The 15,708-nt window shown below is 41.3% G+C and overlaps 1 protein-coding gene across 2 annotated transcripts in view; it reads right to left on the reverse strand.

The window, feature by feature from the left end:
* Positions 1 to 15,708, reverse strand: part of peak1 (pseudopodium-enriched atypical kinase 1) — a 104,389-nt gene that overhangs the window by 34,070 nt on the left and 54,611 nt on the right. The window lies entirely within an intron of this gene.

Below are 15,708 nucleotides of genomic sequence, written 5' to 3' on the forward strand. Positions count from 1 at the left end.
ATTTTGACAAATGACTACTGTTAATCGGTTATTTGTACAGAAACTGACTCAGTTAAGCTTTTTGCTGTGTGCCTGTGGTTACATAACTTGGTTTGATCCTCAGCTCCTCCTCTCCATGTGTCAATCTGTGCTGGAGCAGGATACCGAACCAAACATTGCTTCTGATGAGTCGGCCACCATTTTGCCAGATTGCTGCCACCATTACTTGACTGTGAACTGCTTTGGATAAAAACACCTTTAACATGCGGTCCAGTCCTAGCCTGGCTCTGCTAACTATTATTCACAGCTTTCTGTGAATAAGTGTCAGGTCTTTCTGTGACTACAGTCTGGAAACCCTGTTTGCATTCATGTTCCCTTATCCACAGTGAGATGGCACCTAAGCACAATGACACTGAAGTAGTTCCAACAATGAAAGTGCAAGAGTTTCGGTGCACAACAGTTTATGGTGGTCAGTGCAAATAGTTATAAAATAACCTCAGGTCTACGCCCAGAAGGATGCAACGACTGGAAACAATCCTAAATAAAGACTGTACAATAACTCACCTCTGGCAAAATCCATCACACAACAATAACAACGTTGTCTGTTTTTATTGGTTGTTTAAATATATATATAAAAAACAAAAAACAACTTTGCACTATTGTTTAGTTAGTTGTAATTTAATTATTCTATTTTATTGTATGTACTTTGCATTTTTATATTTAATATTTTTTACTATCTATCTATCTATCTATCTATCTATCTATCTATCTATCTATCTATCTATCTATCTATCTATCTATCTATCTATCTATCTATCTATCTATCTATCTATCTATCTATCTATCTATCTATCTATCTATCTATCTATCTATCTATCTATCTATCTATCTATCTATCTATCTATCTATCTATCTATCTATCTATCTATCTATCTATCTATCTATCTATCTATCTATCCATCTATATGGATCATGGCCAGACCCACACAGTGAATTAGAAAAACCTGGCGAGTTCAGTCCCAACATGAATTGAGAATGTACTAGATTGACGAATTTAGCTGCAGTGATTTAATGTAATAACATTAACTAATGAAAAATTTGAATCATGAATTAATTTGTCAATTTCTTTTTTTTCAATTGTTTTATCTTTATAATGTCAGAAAAGGTGAAAATCGGCAAACATAATGTCAGAGTCCAGAGATGACTCAAGTCAAAAGATATTCAACGTACTTGTCATATATAACAAATACATTACACTTCTGTGTACATCAAAGTAGTTGAATTATTTTTTTGTCAGTCTAATAATTGTTTCCCCTCTAGGTTTAATTACTTCACAAGTAAGCATCCTGTAGTCGTTATTTGATTATTTTGTCCACCCTTCAAGGTTTATTCTCATCTGTGCGGTCAGAGTGACATAAAGAAATCTCACAGCTGTATTAAGACAATTGAGGCTGCTGCAATGCTGAACATTCACAACACAAAATAAACACACACACACACACACACACACACACACACACACACACACACACACACACACACACACACACACACACATCAATGTCTGAACACGATTCATCCCATGCACCCACAAAAATGTCAACATTTCTGTGGTACCACTTATGGCTTTCTCTCTGACAAAAATCTGAAAACAACAAACTGGTCACACAAATGACAAACACCACACTAACCAACAAAGCTTCGCCTCATTAGAAACAAAGACAGTGAAGACGGCGAGTTTGAGGTCACGTTTCTGTTTCGCTGGCCTTTTTCTGCGACTGTGCTCGCTGGTGCACAGTTAGCTGTTCGTACGAGATGCAGTGTTGGCCCATGATTTGTGGCCATCTGCTGCAGATTTGATAGCAGCAAACACTGTCTGGTATCAAGCCAGGCGAGATACCGCACAACACCTGCTGCTTGGTGCCACTACCACCATGACACAAGCTCCACGGGACTGCCAAGTGAGACCCAGATTTGTACTGGGATAAGAATAACTTCAGAGGAGCCACTGGTGGGACAGAACTTTATTTACGGAACGCTACCCCGGTGAGGCAGGCTAATGCATAAAACATTTCCCTTAGTGTGTGACTTTTTAAAAATGAAGAAATAGTTCAAGACGGCAGTTTAGTATGCAGCGAACCAGCCCTGATCTTAGCACTACGGTGAATGCAATCACTGTGTAATCGGAAAACAGATTAGAAAGGCAACCTCTCAGTGTGACTTCTTCTCCGTTTAACCTCTAACAATAACACAAGAAAGAAAAAGAAGAAGACATATTGCTGCGATTGGTTTTCTGTCCATGAGGTCTTTTACCCGTGTCCCAGCTCACTTTATCTTCAGTCAAATATGTGTGCTTTTTGGGAGTTTGTGAATGGTTTTAACACGACTCAGCTGACAAAACACTGGACTATATGCCTCTCATGAGTTTATACTTTCTTTTTCTTATATAATTACCAATATAAAATCTTTTTTACGAACAAAGACAAATCATAAACCAGACGTCTTCTGGTTTGAATTGAGTAAACATGAAACATTTCAATTACAGTTCTTGAAAGCCTGTTTTTGAACTCCCAAACCAATACCATCGTTTCATCTTTTTCTTCCTCCCAACACACCTGAGACCTCGCTCATCATTTCCTCTATCAGTTATAGCTCAGTGAACTGACATGCCAGAGAAATGCTCGTTCTGAGGGAGATAAAGCTTTTGGGACAGACGGCACGGGCGTCACTGTGTGTTTACTAACCAGCGCATTTCAGCCCGAGTGGAGCGCCCCCGCCTCAAACCTCATCTCCACCCCCGTTTCCGCCTGGTTTCATTGATCCCGACTCAGAGAGACCGAGGTCTGACTGTTTGACTGGCTGGATGGAGAGAAGGGGATTCGATAATGGTGTCTGTGTGAGTGGAAACATCATGCGACTGCAGGATATGAAGATGAGGTGAAAATGTACAAAAAAACAACAACAACAACAACAAAAAAACTTCCTGTATCTTTAAAGAGCAATTAAACACTTGAATGCATCCACTTTAAATTTCATTTGATGTTTTGAAACCCGGCGTGGCCAGTGGTAGTTGTCCTCAAGCCCTCCACGTCTTTACAAATGATATCGTCAAACTCTCTCTTCAAACTGTTTGTTGGCACAAGATGGATGTTAAGGGTGAATTCAGGAGGTTGGAGTACCATGGAGTTGATCCATTGATAGGAAAATGAAGTTGCTGCACAACTGGTTGCTCATTAAGATACATTTCATTAGTGTGTGTGTGTGGGGGGGGGGGGGCATCTCTACAGAAGCCGGGTTTAGTGGGAATAGTGCTATGATGCTGCAATCAAACACCAAGACAATGAGTTGGTCTGCGATTCAACAGAGAAATGTAGCGTTCCCTGATGAAGCTTTCTTCCAACACAAACTCACATTTGAGTCAAACATCTAGGAAGCATCAGGGAAGCTGTTTGTACAACAGCTTTGCACTAAAGAGGAGGACAAACGTACATGTTGCCAAAGCACTGCTATTCTGTCATGGGCAGCTAGCTTCTGTTAAACGCTGTTGCTCGTAGCAACCACTACTGGCACGGTTTCGTGGCAGCTGCAATTTAACCGACAGCTACATTCACTGTTTTGTCCGTTCAAACAAACGACTGTTGCCAAACATCCTTTATCTACTCTCCAAATGTCCTTGTGGGACCATTATCTGTACGGACTCCATTCGTTCGAGATATTTAGTGGAGATTTTAAATACATTTCCCTTCAGATTAGACAAGCTGAGGTTAACGTGCTACAACATTTTCTCTTTTAATTTGAAATTAAAACTTCTGTTCAAGTTGAGATAACGTCAACTTTTCGAGGTGTAATGACTTTTCGAGGTGTAATGACTTGTCCAATAGAAAACCTTATGATCTATATGGACAGATCATTTGTAAAAGAGGAGCTTCCTAATTCTACAACAACAAACCTGACAGCTCACCTGAGGAAGAGGAGGCACCAGAAACAAGTGAAGCAACAACAACTGTACAAACCTTCTGAAAAAGCAAAAGCACCGGTTACTGTTTAGTTTTACTCTTGTGTTTCTCTATGTAATGTATATGTTTACAAAAATGGTTACCCACTTGTATTTTCCCTTTAGGGATTTATATTCTCTTTTAGTATCGAGATTTGTATTTACCTAGTAGACAAAGTGTGATCAAAAAGTTCTGAGACTGTTTCTGTTCCACATGAACATAGTGATGCACATGAAGCAGAGGGAAGCAATAACTTTTATGAGTCAGTATCCCAAAATATGTCCCTTGATCGACATCACCTCTGTTCCAAGTGTACTTGTGTCCACTGGTACATGTGCATTTGCTATTTCACCATGGACCTGAAACTTGAGCAGCGAGAGCACATTTCATTTTGTGTCAAAGTCAAGAAAACTGTCTCAGGCCGAGGAAGGCGCATCAGGTCGAGTGCAAACAGATGTTTTTTTTTTTTTAGTTTGTCCCCTGCAAATTCGTTATATATCCCCCACGAGGCACAACTCCTTTTATTATGCAGAAAAAAATGAAAAAGAAAAGAATAAAACGTGAACAGTATCTTCCTTCTTTTTTTTTTAGAATTTCTGAGGGTTTCGCTGGATTTAAGTTTTCAAACCAGTGCTTTAAATTTCAAATCCGACATAACAGGAGGTTTTGTGATTTATGGTCGAAACACAATGCAACTGACACCAAGAGATGAGAAGATGTCCGTGACACAAATGCAAGAATCCACCTCACATTGTTTTATCATCCTCATGCAAATTATTCAAATTCAAAGTGACACTTAAAGGAACACATTTGCACAGGGGACCAACTATTGAGTAGAAGAAGACAAACAGCTTAGTCTGAGGATACCGACACGTTCAGTGCCAATGAATAGAGAAGGACTATGTCAAACATGAAGTGGACAAACAACAAAGAAGGAAAACCAGTGACCGCTGAAAAGAGAAAGAGATGGACAGACAGAGGTGAACTGAGGCATCAAAACCACCGTCAGAAAGCTCACCATAACATTTCAAATCAGCTTCTAGTGTTCTCACCTCTCCACGGAGAGGCAATGTCGTCCCCCCCCCCCTGAGAAAAGTCAGTATGCTGAGGACACAAGCTCATTTCCCAGCCAGAGCACGTTCATTGAGAGGGTGTGGGAGCTCACTGAGCCTGGTACATAATAGTGGAATAACTGAGGCTGGAAGCCAAAGCCATGAGGAGATGGGATATGGGATTTTATGCCGCTTTATGGCAGAGGGCTTGAATGATAAGACAGCCGTGGCAATGGGACAGACAAGAGCAGAATAGATATGAAATAGGAACGGAAATGCCGAGCAAGAAGCCGAGAAGTGAGAGAAAGCTGTGTACGCTGTTGTTTGTTAAGGCGACAGTAAGCCAGTGTCCGCCAGCACAAGTTCTTTAAAGAAGAATCCGCCATCATTTATTCTTACAGAGTTACATCAAAAGCTTTCAAGATGTTATTTAGGATAGAAGGAAAATGGGCCAAGAAGCGCACAGTGCGTCACGGTCAGTGATGCTGCAGCCGACTACAATGACACAAGCTTTATAAAATACGAGACAAGTTTTAGTTTGTTTGTTTTTTAGATGTGTTTTCCATTATCTTGTGTACATACCTTTACTTGCAGGACCAATGGTGACAAACATACAACACCACTTTTAATTCTGAATGTCAGAGTGGTAATGTTGATTAAAATGTTAAAGGTAACCTCATACCATGAGCATGCTTTGACCATGAGTCAGAACGGTGGTTCAGTCCTCATATGTTGAAGTCTCCTTGAGGAAGACGATGAGCCTCAGATTGCTCATAATGTGTGGAAAAACACTAAGTGGCTCTAGAAGTGGAAGTCAGTTAGGTGAATGTAAAATTAAATCATGTAATTATGTTGTAAAAACTGCTTAGAAACAACTACGTTTGCATTATATTGTCATATCAAATTCGTTGATACATGTAAACAAACTCCCGAAACTACCTCAAACATTTGGCATATATACACTGCAATTCCTTGTTACTTATGAGCCGACTGAAATTGGGTGCTAAAAGTTGATATGTTTACTCCCGTCTTTGTATAAATCATTTTGAATGGTCATCGTGAGGCACATGAAACACAGCTGGGAGTACAGCTAGTAAAACGAAAGGCTCCGAGCAGCAGTTGAGCTCTTTGGTGAAGGGCACTCCGACAGCAGTAGATGAAGTGCAGGCTGCACTTATTGCCTCCTTTCCTCCGATTTTCTCTGCTCATCCAGGGATTTAAAGTGATGACCTCCAAGCATCTCCCCCGCCAAGTCAAGCGTCGCCTCCTCGAAGTGCAGCCGGTGGCGCCATTGACTAATCTCTTCACGTGTGCTGGTGGTACGTAACAAGTCTGTTTAACTGTAACTGTTTAACAATGATTCGGACTCGTGCTACTCGCGTGACAATGACGGGTCGGGCTGAACTTTCCTGTAATTGAGTGTGCATGCGCACACAAGTGTCGGCGCATGGCGACGCTGCTTTCAATTTCAGAAGCAAACCCACTCTGCGTCACGGCCGACTTGTTCCCCATAATTCCCAATTTCTACCAAATCTTAGCTTGTGTCCACCGAGACACGCTGCCAACATGATTCCACCGAACGTCTCTCCACGTTCAAGGAGCTTTTCCGCTAGCATGACTCTCATTAGCTGCTCAATTGAACTTGTGTTTGGAGCAGAATCAACTATTCAGCTGACATGAAATGTGCTCTCACATTTATAAGTAGTGAAAGTGAAAAATCCTCTCCGCTTAGTAACTGTTTCTTTATTAAGACGGACAGTATTAATAGACAGGAAGGCTGAGAGGGACACAGAAATGCATTTAAATCGTGTAACTAAAACAAACGTGGTTTTCTGGTGCGGAACGTGAAGACGAGTTAAAAAAAAAAAAAAAAGGCAGATCGAGGTTAGTACGAGTTTTGAGGCGAGATGAAGACACGCCGCTTTATCTCTCTTTTCACTGTAAAAAATCGGCCTCTACTATAAAGTGATTTCTGTTGGTGAAATAAACACTTTTCATCTCATAGTAAATCGAGCAGTTCCAGACAGACCAGGTCTTATTTTCAGTCTTTGAGGGAGATGCCTATTTTCAAAAGTATTGATTGAAGCCGGGCCAGTGGAATAAAAAGATGGATTCTCACAGCGAGCGGTGAATCCCATTAAAAAGATATAAGTTCCACGTGACAGACAAATGGCCAACCATTACAAGCAGACAGTTTGCAATTACGATTTACAAGCTTAAGAGACGCATGTGTCTTCAGGACACTAATTTGGTTACATTCCGATAAAGCGGAAAATAGAGTTAAAGCTAACGGGACCTGCAGAGAGAAAAATAGTCTGAAGGAAAACAAATGCGCAACTCCAACACGGCCAAGAAAAACAACGACAGACTTCACCGGGAGAGCTTTGTACCAACAAGTGATCAGCGGGGACGGACATGGTATGTAATCTACAGAGTTACTTTCACAATCCAAACAGGTCACGGAGCAGACAACACGGAGACCACCGAAGGAGCCTGACAGAAGAGAGGCGGTGAGCAAAGGCACGATGACCTAACTTCATCCACATCGTGTCAGCTGCGGCTTTTTCATAGCCGAACATTAGCAGAAACGTCAGCGTGCCTTTCTGTCTGACTCTGTCCTCTGGCACACTGGATGACCTTGCGGTTAAATCCTGATGAATCCAAAACTGTGACAGTCAAGAAACAATCTTCCCAAAATGAACTTACAGATGTTGGAACTCTTAACGTGAAAAAAAAGAAGAAAAAAGATCAGTCTTGTGTATTACAAAGAATAAAACACAGACAGCTGTACAAGATTAAAAAAAAAAAAAAAAAAAAGTCCCGAATCAACACCAGAAGAGAAACGTCGGTGTTGTGCAACAGACATTCATCCAACCCCTGAATGCAACACGGAGAAGGACGCAGAGTGGCTGACAGCAACAAGAGAGGCATGAAGAGAGCGCGTTTTATGTGTAAGAGTGTTGTCTTGCTGTCATATTAAATACAAGAAAAGTGCACTTATATAGAAGTGATTTGCCAAAAAAAATAAATATATATATTTCAATTATTTAAGTACGACTCCAGACACCTGGAACAAAGTTTAAACATCCGTGAAGCTGTGATATTAAATATAATACTATCCCATGATATGTATATATATATATATATATATATGTGGGACTTAAAAATGGTTGAACCTTGGTTTTCATGGCGGATTTGCCTTTACAGTGTTGATGCTGTGACAAGGGCTCATCCATATTGATGAAACACAAGATGGACTGAGTGCAATGGACTGTGATGTACTAAGTGGCTAGACGGCTAGCTCTCTGTGCGCATGAAGGGTGTGTGTGTGTGTGTGTGTGTGTGTGTGTGTGTGTGTGTGTGTGTGTGTGTGTGTGTGTGTGTGTGTGTGTGTGTGTGTGTGTGTGTGTGTGTTTTGTAGCTGGCAGTATGTTTCTGTGACAGAATGGAGGGTGGACAGGTACGGTTTTATGGCTGCATGCAGCCGAACGAATACTTACGATGTGTAATGAGTCATTAATTGTATTTACTAAATCCATAAGGAAATGCATTAAGTTGCTTGCAATTTGAGCACATATCTTGGCTGCAACATTGACTGCGGTGCACCTGCACTTCCTTCAAGTCTTCCCACAGTAAACAACATAAAAGGCTGGACTGCACAGGCCCTTTGAGCGGTAGTGCTGGCAGACAATGAGTAATGTGACAACCAAATCACCTCATTATAAGCTCACCTCAACATAGCTGTTCACTGACAGGTTTGACTTCGAAGAGCCGTTGCTGAACCAGACGATTCTGTCAAAACAACGTCCCCGCTGCAGTAGTGAGGCTCAGTCGTTACTTGGCAGTTCCAACTGTCTCAGTTTTTACTGCAGTTTAGTTTCAGTTCAGCCAGTGGAGATGTGAGCTGTGGTTTATTTGCTTTCGGCATTTTATTACTTTTTTGTTTAAGTAGGATGACGTCTGAAGCAACACCTTTCATGCAGAGCGCAGTTTTCTACGATAACTTTAAACGTCAGGTTACCATTTCTACCGCAAGATTAAAACCCATCCGTGCATGTAGAGGTAAGTCTGTGTGTCATGTTCCTCACCTATTTCTCACCCTTAAACTAAGTGTAAAATAATAAAAATGTGACAGCTCTCCCTCCTCAGGGTGAAGCCTGTCAGAAGACACAGCGTTAAATCATTTGCGGTTCTCTACCTCTCTGCAGCCTGAAGGCTGACTATGCAGTTTCTGAATATATTTCATGCAAACAAGATGGGTTGAAATGTGAATTAATGCATTATAATGCTGTATAATTTGATCTGTCTGCAATCAGACTCTGGGCAGCTACGGTTTGAAGCACCATCCGGGTCTATTAGGGTAGGACGGAGAATGTTCAGTATTCAAGTGAAAGACACTGAGAGCGAGTCGGTTGCAGAAACTCTATTACAAAGAGTGCGGGGAGGGAGAGCAAAACCCCAAAAAAAGAAAAAGAAAACAAGGAGGCAACAACATTCCAGTGCAGTGTTTGGTATTGTGCAAGCTGTGGTGGAGTTGTTGCCTGGGAAAGAGCCCGTGCAAGTCTCTGGAGAGACCGACCCGCTGGCCTCCAGACAAACACCAGCGAAATGGCACAGCGGACGCAGCCAGATGTGTGGGAGTGCATCACATGCACAAAAACAACACACACGTTCAGTGACATGCACAAACAACAACAAAGTTTCTCTCCCAAAATAAATACTGACCGTTCGGAACATGTGGTAACTACTGAAAGTGAGATATATTATGTAATATCAGAGGCATTTGGGTAAGAATATGTGTCATGTTTTCTGAAGGGAGCACAAAGGAGGTTTAAAGAAATACCAGCTGGGAGTTATGATGTACATACAAATGTATAACTTATAATGCTCAGGCAGAATTCCAGCGTACCATATACTCTATAGTACAATACACACTGTGACTTCACACTTTAAACCTCCTGTGTTCCCGCCGATTTCAAGCTGTGCTGTTAAACAAATGACTTTTACACGACCAGGTATTTGCCTGGATGACTGCAGCCAATTAAACCCTCCCGTTCAATATAAAAATCACGAGATCTCAATGTAAACTAATGGTGTTAACTGACGTATGTAAACATGTAGCATTGAAATATATACGTAGCTGCTTCTGCAGAACTACCAGACTGCTTATGTGTATATATATATATATATACATATATATATATATATATACCCACGTTTATATTTACACAGCTTCTACACGATCACATAAATTCTGAACGGGAACAAAGTGTCCTTTGTGTTGCAGGAACGTCGGAGTGCACGCCGCCTCCGTGTTCATGAAGTCCTTGTGACTGGAGCAGGTAAAAAAGTTAAATGCGATATGACATATTCGTGACTTCTTAGCATTTGGAGAGGAAAAACTCAACTATCTGAAGTCATGTGTAAATTCTGTGTTATTGTAGATTTTTTTTTTTTTCTTCTCCCATTTATAACACTCCTCCAGAAACTCCCAGTGGCAGCATAACTATAGAGGAGACAAAAGAAAAAAAGAGGACTTTAACGTAGACCGCAAGGAAAACAGTGAGAAGGAGCCTGGTGAGACAGATCTGGAGGCTGCACGCTGGCTTTTCTTCATGTCCTGGTCACACATGCGCCTCGTGTCTTTGGGAATGTTTAAAAAAAAAAAAAAAAAAAAATGTAAGATCTCATTTTAAATGCAACAGTCATGGGAGAAAGAGGAAACGTACACAACGTAAACACAAAGTGAAACATCCACACCCTGAACACAGCTGCAGCACTGTAGCAGGTTTGTATTCACGCGCGCAATCCCTCTGTCGGGCTATAAATAACACGCATGTCATCCTGTGATTTATTTATTTATTTTTTTTCCTCTCTGACTTTTCTCTTTTCCTTCTTTCACCCGTCCTGCCACACCAACACACACATTATCTCTCTCCCTCTCTCACGCTCTCCACACTCTGGTGTAAAACTGACACAGTGATTATCCAGGGGCAGGCCGCTGATAACTGTGGAGCGCGGGTGAAGCCCCCCCTCCCTCCGACTAACCCCCCCTGCTTCGACTCCTTCTACCCCGTGGAACAGAGGCTTGTTTGGCAGCAGGAAGCGTCGAGGGGGAGCATCGCACTGAGAGCTGGGTATTCCTGGAGTGTCGGTGGAGCTGCAGTGAATGGAGATCACAGAAAATTATTTTACCCTCAAGACTGTAAGATCACACTAAACACACTCGCAAAAAAAAAAAAAACCCGCCTGCGATAGCTGCTTGCACAAGTGCAGGCTGTCCTATGAGGCAAGGCAGGCGGTGTGATCACTTCCAGCGATGCTTTTACTGCAATAATACCTTCTAGAGCCGGACCCATACTGGGGTTTTGGGGCCTATACTGATATTTGGAAGTTACATTTTTTTTTTTATTTGTTCAAACATATATCGGTATTTTGACAGAAATGAAGTCATCAAACACTCTTGACGAAGAAATGTAATGAAGTCAGTGTATTTGACATTTTAATGATTAACTTATGTCCAATGACATACAGTGCACCCAATAGTGAATTGCACTGGAAATGTAATAATTATAACTAACTATGCATTTTAAGAACACAAAATATTTTGTACAGAAAAGATTTCACATCAGACGCTGATATCCCCCGATAAAATCGGCCAAACAATAAATCCGTTGAGCTCGAATACCTTTCATATTCTATATGAAGCTTACGCTTCTTCTTGTCAGCTGCTTTCTCATCTCAATTGGGGAATTTTAGTTGAGTTTTGATTCGCCTACAAATAATTGCAAATAATTACTAAAATGTGTTCTGTTCATTTAATGCCACTATCGTCTTTGAACCCTAACCATAGGTTCATAACACATATACACCTTGTGAAGAAGAAGAGAATTTATTGGCTGTGCTGTTTGGATTTGCAACTAAATCCAATGAGGTTGATGTCAACAGTTGCTCAGTGAAATGCACCAAAAAGTCCTGCACCTCCAGATAAACAGTTGTTGGCGCTAATTCTCCGTTCCCGTGGCAACAAACAAGAAGCAGAAAAAGGGGAAACAATGAGATGACCTCATTAAAAGAGCGCCAGTCAAACTTCAAAGTGACGTGATAATACTGATGGAAATATGACATTTCTATCATCCAGCTGTTCTTCTAGAGATGAATGGGAACGGCTCCAACGAAGATGCAAATGACCAAAATCAGCTGGAATAATCGGGGCTCAATGGCGAACTCAAAAATAAGCAATGTAAAGATGAAGATGCAATGAAAGAAAACCAGAGTCCTCTTATATAACAAACAATAGTTTAATGAATATAAAATGTCAGAACTTGGAAAGGATTTTTCTTTGAAAATCAGCACAATAAAGTGTAATCAATGTATTTATATACTTGATTAAACCTGCTTTTAAAAGCCAAGAATGCATTACATCTGTTGCACTGCTTTGTCCGATGTAAGTGTTTATCTGCATGGTCCAAATAACTTTGTTGTGACAACGCTGCTACATCGTACAGTATTTCAGAATATTAATATGGACAGTCGGAAGACCTCACATACATGTAAATATGTAACACAGGCCGAAGCTATGACTCTTCACCATCCTACATTAAACACGAGCCTATCCAGGCTTTAATGAGTCTTTCTGGAGAACAGGCATGAGAAGATATAGGCTGAATATATAGGAAGCTACAAAAGACAGGAAGAGCTCCAAGACAAAACTGAAGCTGCTGGAAAAACTTGTCCTACTTTCTTCAAAGAACAAACGCCTGTTTCTGTTGCGGTGCTCCACTCTGGGAGAAATGAGAAGGAGGGAACAGATTTGATAACAGTTCCCAATTACCACAACTAAAAAGAAACAGTGTTTCTGTGAGAGAAGAAATTCTTTTGCTTTTCCCATGGTGGGTTTGGATTGTGTTCGGCTGATGGTAATGGAGGACAGGCTTATTTCACTAATGATTTAACCATGGCTTTGTCTTTTTTTCTCTGCCCGCTCTCTGGAGAATGGCTACCCTAATCCAAAAATCTGGCTTCGGGTTGGGAGGCATTCCCAGCTGTCTTTCTGCGGTCTGTGAAATCAGGGAGTTTTTTTTCCCAAAATGTGACAAGACTTTGGCGGAGGAAAATTTTTGATTTAAAAAAGCACAAGAAAAAAAAACCTATGAATCAATGTAGTGCTTAACAAGTTTCCATTTCATATCAGAGATTAACTTCCATAAACTCGATTAAAGTATTTAAAAAAAATTCTGGCAGGGTCACACGAGGAAAACCTGTGGCAGCAAGAGAGCAAAGAAAAATAGTTATAAACTGATGATAATTATAATGGTTATCACAAGAGAAACAACAACAAATCCCTGACCATCCCATCGTTGTTTTACAACATTTTCTCGCAACTAGTTTTGGAGGGAGACGCGCAGCTTCATTTTTGCAACGCGAGCGATCATTTCTCTTCGTAGCTTTGAGGAAGGTGATGAAAGGAGTGGGCCGAGAAACGACTTCTGGCATCAAGAGCTCGCAAGATAATACCACATCATCCAATTACAACTGAACACAACACCAACTCTGCTCTTAACTGCCAAGTGCAAAACAAACCAACAGCGGCAAGACGGGAGCGGATGGAGGTGGCGGGAGAGCAGCGATGCCGTCCCACGCCACAACGCTTGCAGGTGAAATGCACGGAGGACGAAGGCAGCAGGATGCCTGTTGGTCGTGAGCTTTGGAACAGAGAGTTGTATGCTCTGTACAGCTTTTCATACAAGGTACAGCACCTCCGCGTTTGCCTGAACGAGCTGCTTCTTCCAACCGGCCCCAAACGGTTCCAGTTGGTGTGTGAAATCTTCGCCTGACGGCTCTCATTAAAAAAAAGTAGGAGGAAAAAAAAAACCTAAAACAAAAAACAGACTACGATTTCACGCTTCCTGGTTGTGAGGGGAGATTTGCTGCCAGCTAGTGTTTGCTGCTTACTACATGATTTTTTTTTTTTTTTTTCTTGCAATAGCGGAGTTCTCCAAGAAGTTTTTAAGAATTATCATAAATTTCACAGCAAAATTTACTCTTATGAAATTCTTCACGTTATTTTTTGCAAAAAAGGGGGTAAAAAGTATTACTATTGAAAAAGCCAACACCATGTGATTATTTATCCAAACATAGCACGTGTGCGTGTTTGTTCAAGGTCTGAATACAAAGCACCAAAGAAACGCAACACTAAGCAGAAGATAGCTGTCTGCTGTTTCTTTGAAAAAGGTCAAGTGCAGAACAAGAAGTATCTATTGTTATGAAACACTCACAGCAACATCTGTGGTGGGAGCTGCAGAGACTGAGCTCCGGCAAATAGAGCAGGACCCAAACCTGCCGAGACACAACAGCACAGATGGCTGCTTTCACCCAGCTGGCTCAGAGACATATGGAGACAGAGATCATTAGTGTGGTAATGAGTGCATGACAGTGTTAGCGAAGGTAAGTCATCAGCTAAATCCTTACAATTACAATAACACAAACGCCTGGATGAACAGTTCCTACTGAACATAACTATGCACCGCAATAGTCAGTACATTAATACTGACCCTGGATCAGAAGTCTGCGAGTTACGTGAACTGGGCGCTTACAGTGAAAAAACATACAGGGAATAATCAGTGAATTGTGCAGCCTTTACAGGACCACAACATCTCAGTCTCACCGCCCGTCGGTGTTTTGTTGAAAAAGCTCTGATTAACCAATGAGTGGCGACCATCACACAAACACAGCAACCAGCAAACAAAAATGTTTGTGGAGACCAAATCAGATTTCTGGACTGTTATCATGGACTGTAAATAAAAAGTGGACGTAGCCTCGGTGTTGTGAACTGTAGGTTTCCTGATTGGCGTAGTTGAAGCTCAGTTAGTTGCCATCTTGACAGTGCCTGACTCAGCTCACTCCCCGCTAATCCAAAAATGAGCAAAGAGGTGATATGCCCGGGTGGAGCTGAGGTGGGCCGGATGAAACCTGTTTTCTGAAATCAGCACCTTGAACAGTCTCCGTCTGTGTGGTTCTGGCTGACAGTCTACGGCTGAAGGCTGCAGGAAGTGAGACGACTGTAACGGCACCTACCTGTCATCTGGCTTTAACTATGTGTAACTTTAACCATGGACAAATTATAAATTATAACCCCCCCCCCCCCCTCCTTTTGTTTTTGTTTTTGTACCAACCTGTAAACATGTTGATTTCTGCTGTAAAGTCATTTTTAACACCGAGGTCTACGGGGACGGACTCGCTTTTGGATGCAGCCTCACTCTCCTCTTTTCAACTCCAGAAGTTGCTGCTTGATTTATGTACGAGTGAGGGGGTGTAGATTTACTTTTAAGAAATTTATAACCTGGAAATGTAAAACTCAACTAGACACTAACAATCATTAAAGCATAGTATTTGTGCATATCTTCAGCCTGTAGGGTATCGTTATGCTTTCATTTCTCACACATAATAGCAAAATCGAATATTTACATAACGTTCCGGTGCATGCATTAGCTGCAGTACATCTCATCTGCTCCTGCAGTTATTCAGGACATTATGCCCAGTGGCAGTTGAGAACCCATTTATCCAAAAACATTACAGCAGCTCATATACATATCTTATGTCCAATATGGTTAGAGGGATAAATCCAGTGCAATGCGAGGAGCTGTAACCAATATCATGGACTGCCAGTCATGAAGTTGGGA

This window comes from Brachyistius frenatus, unplaced genomic scaffold (assembly GCF_029030835.1).
Source record: "Brachyistius frenatus isolate BFR_SWC_R1_liver_20210118 unplaced genomic scaffold, ASM2903083v1 Contig_19, whole genome shotgun sequence".
In the NCBI taxonomy this organism is placed as follows: domain Eukaryota; kingdom Metazoa; phylum Chordata; class Actinopteri; family Embiotocidae; genus Brachyistius; species Brachyistius frenatus.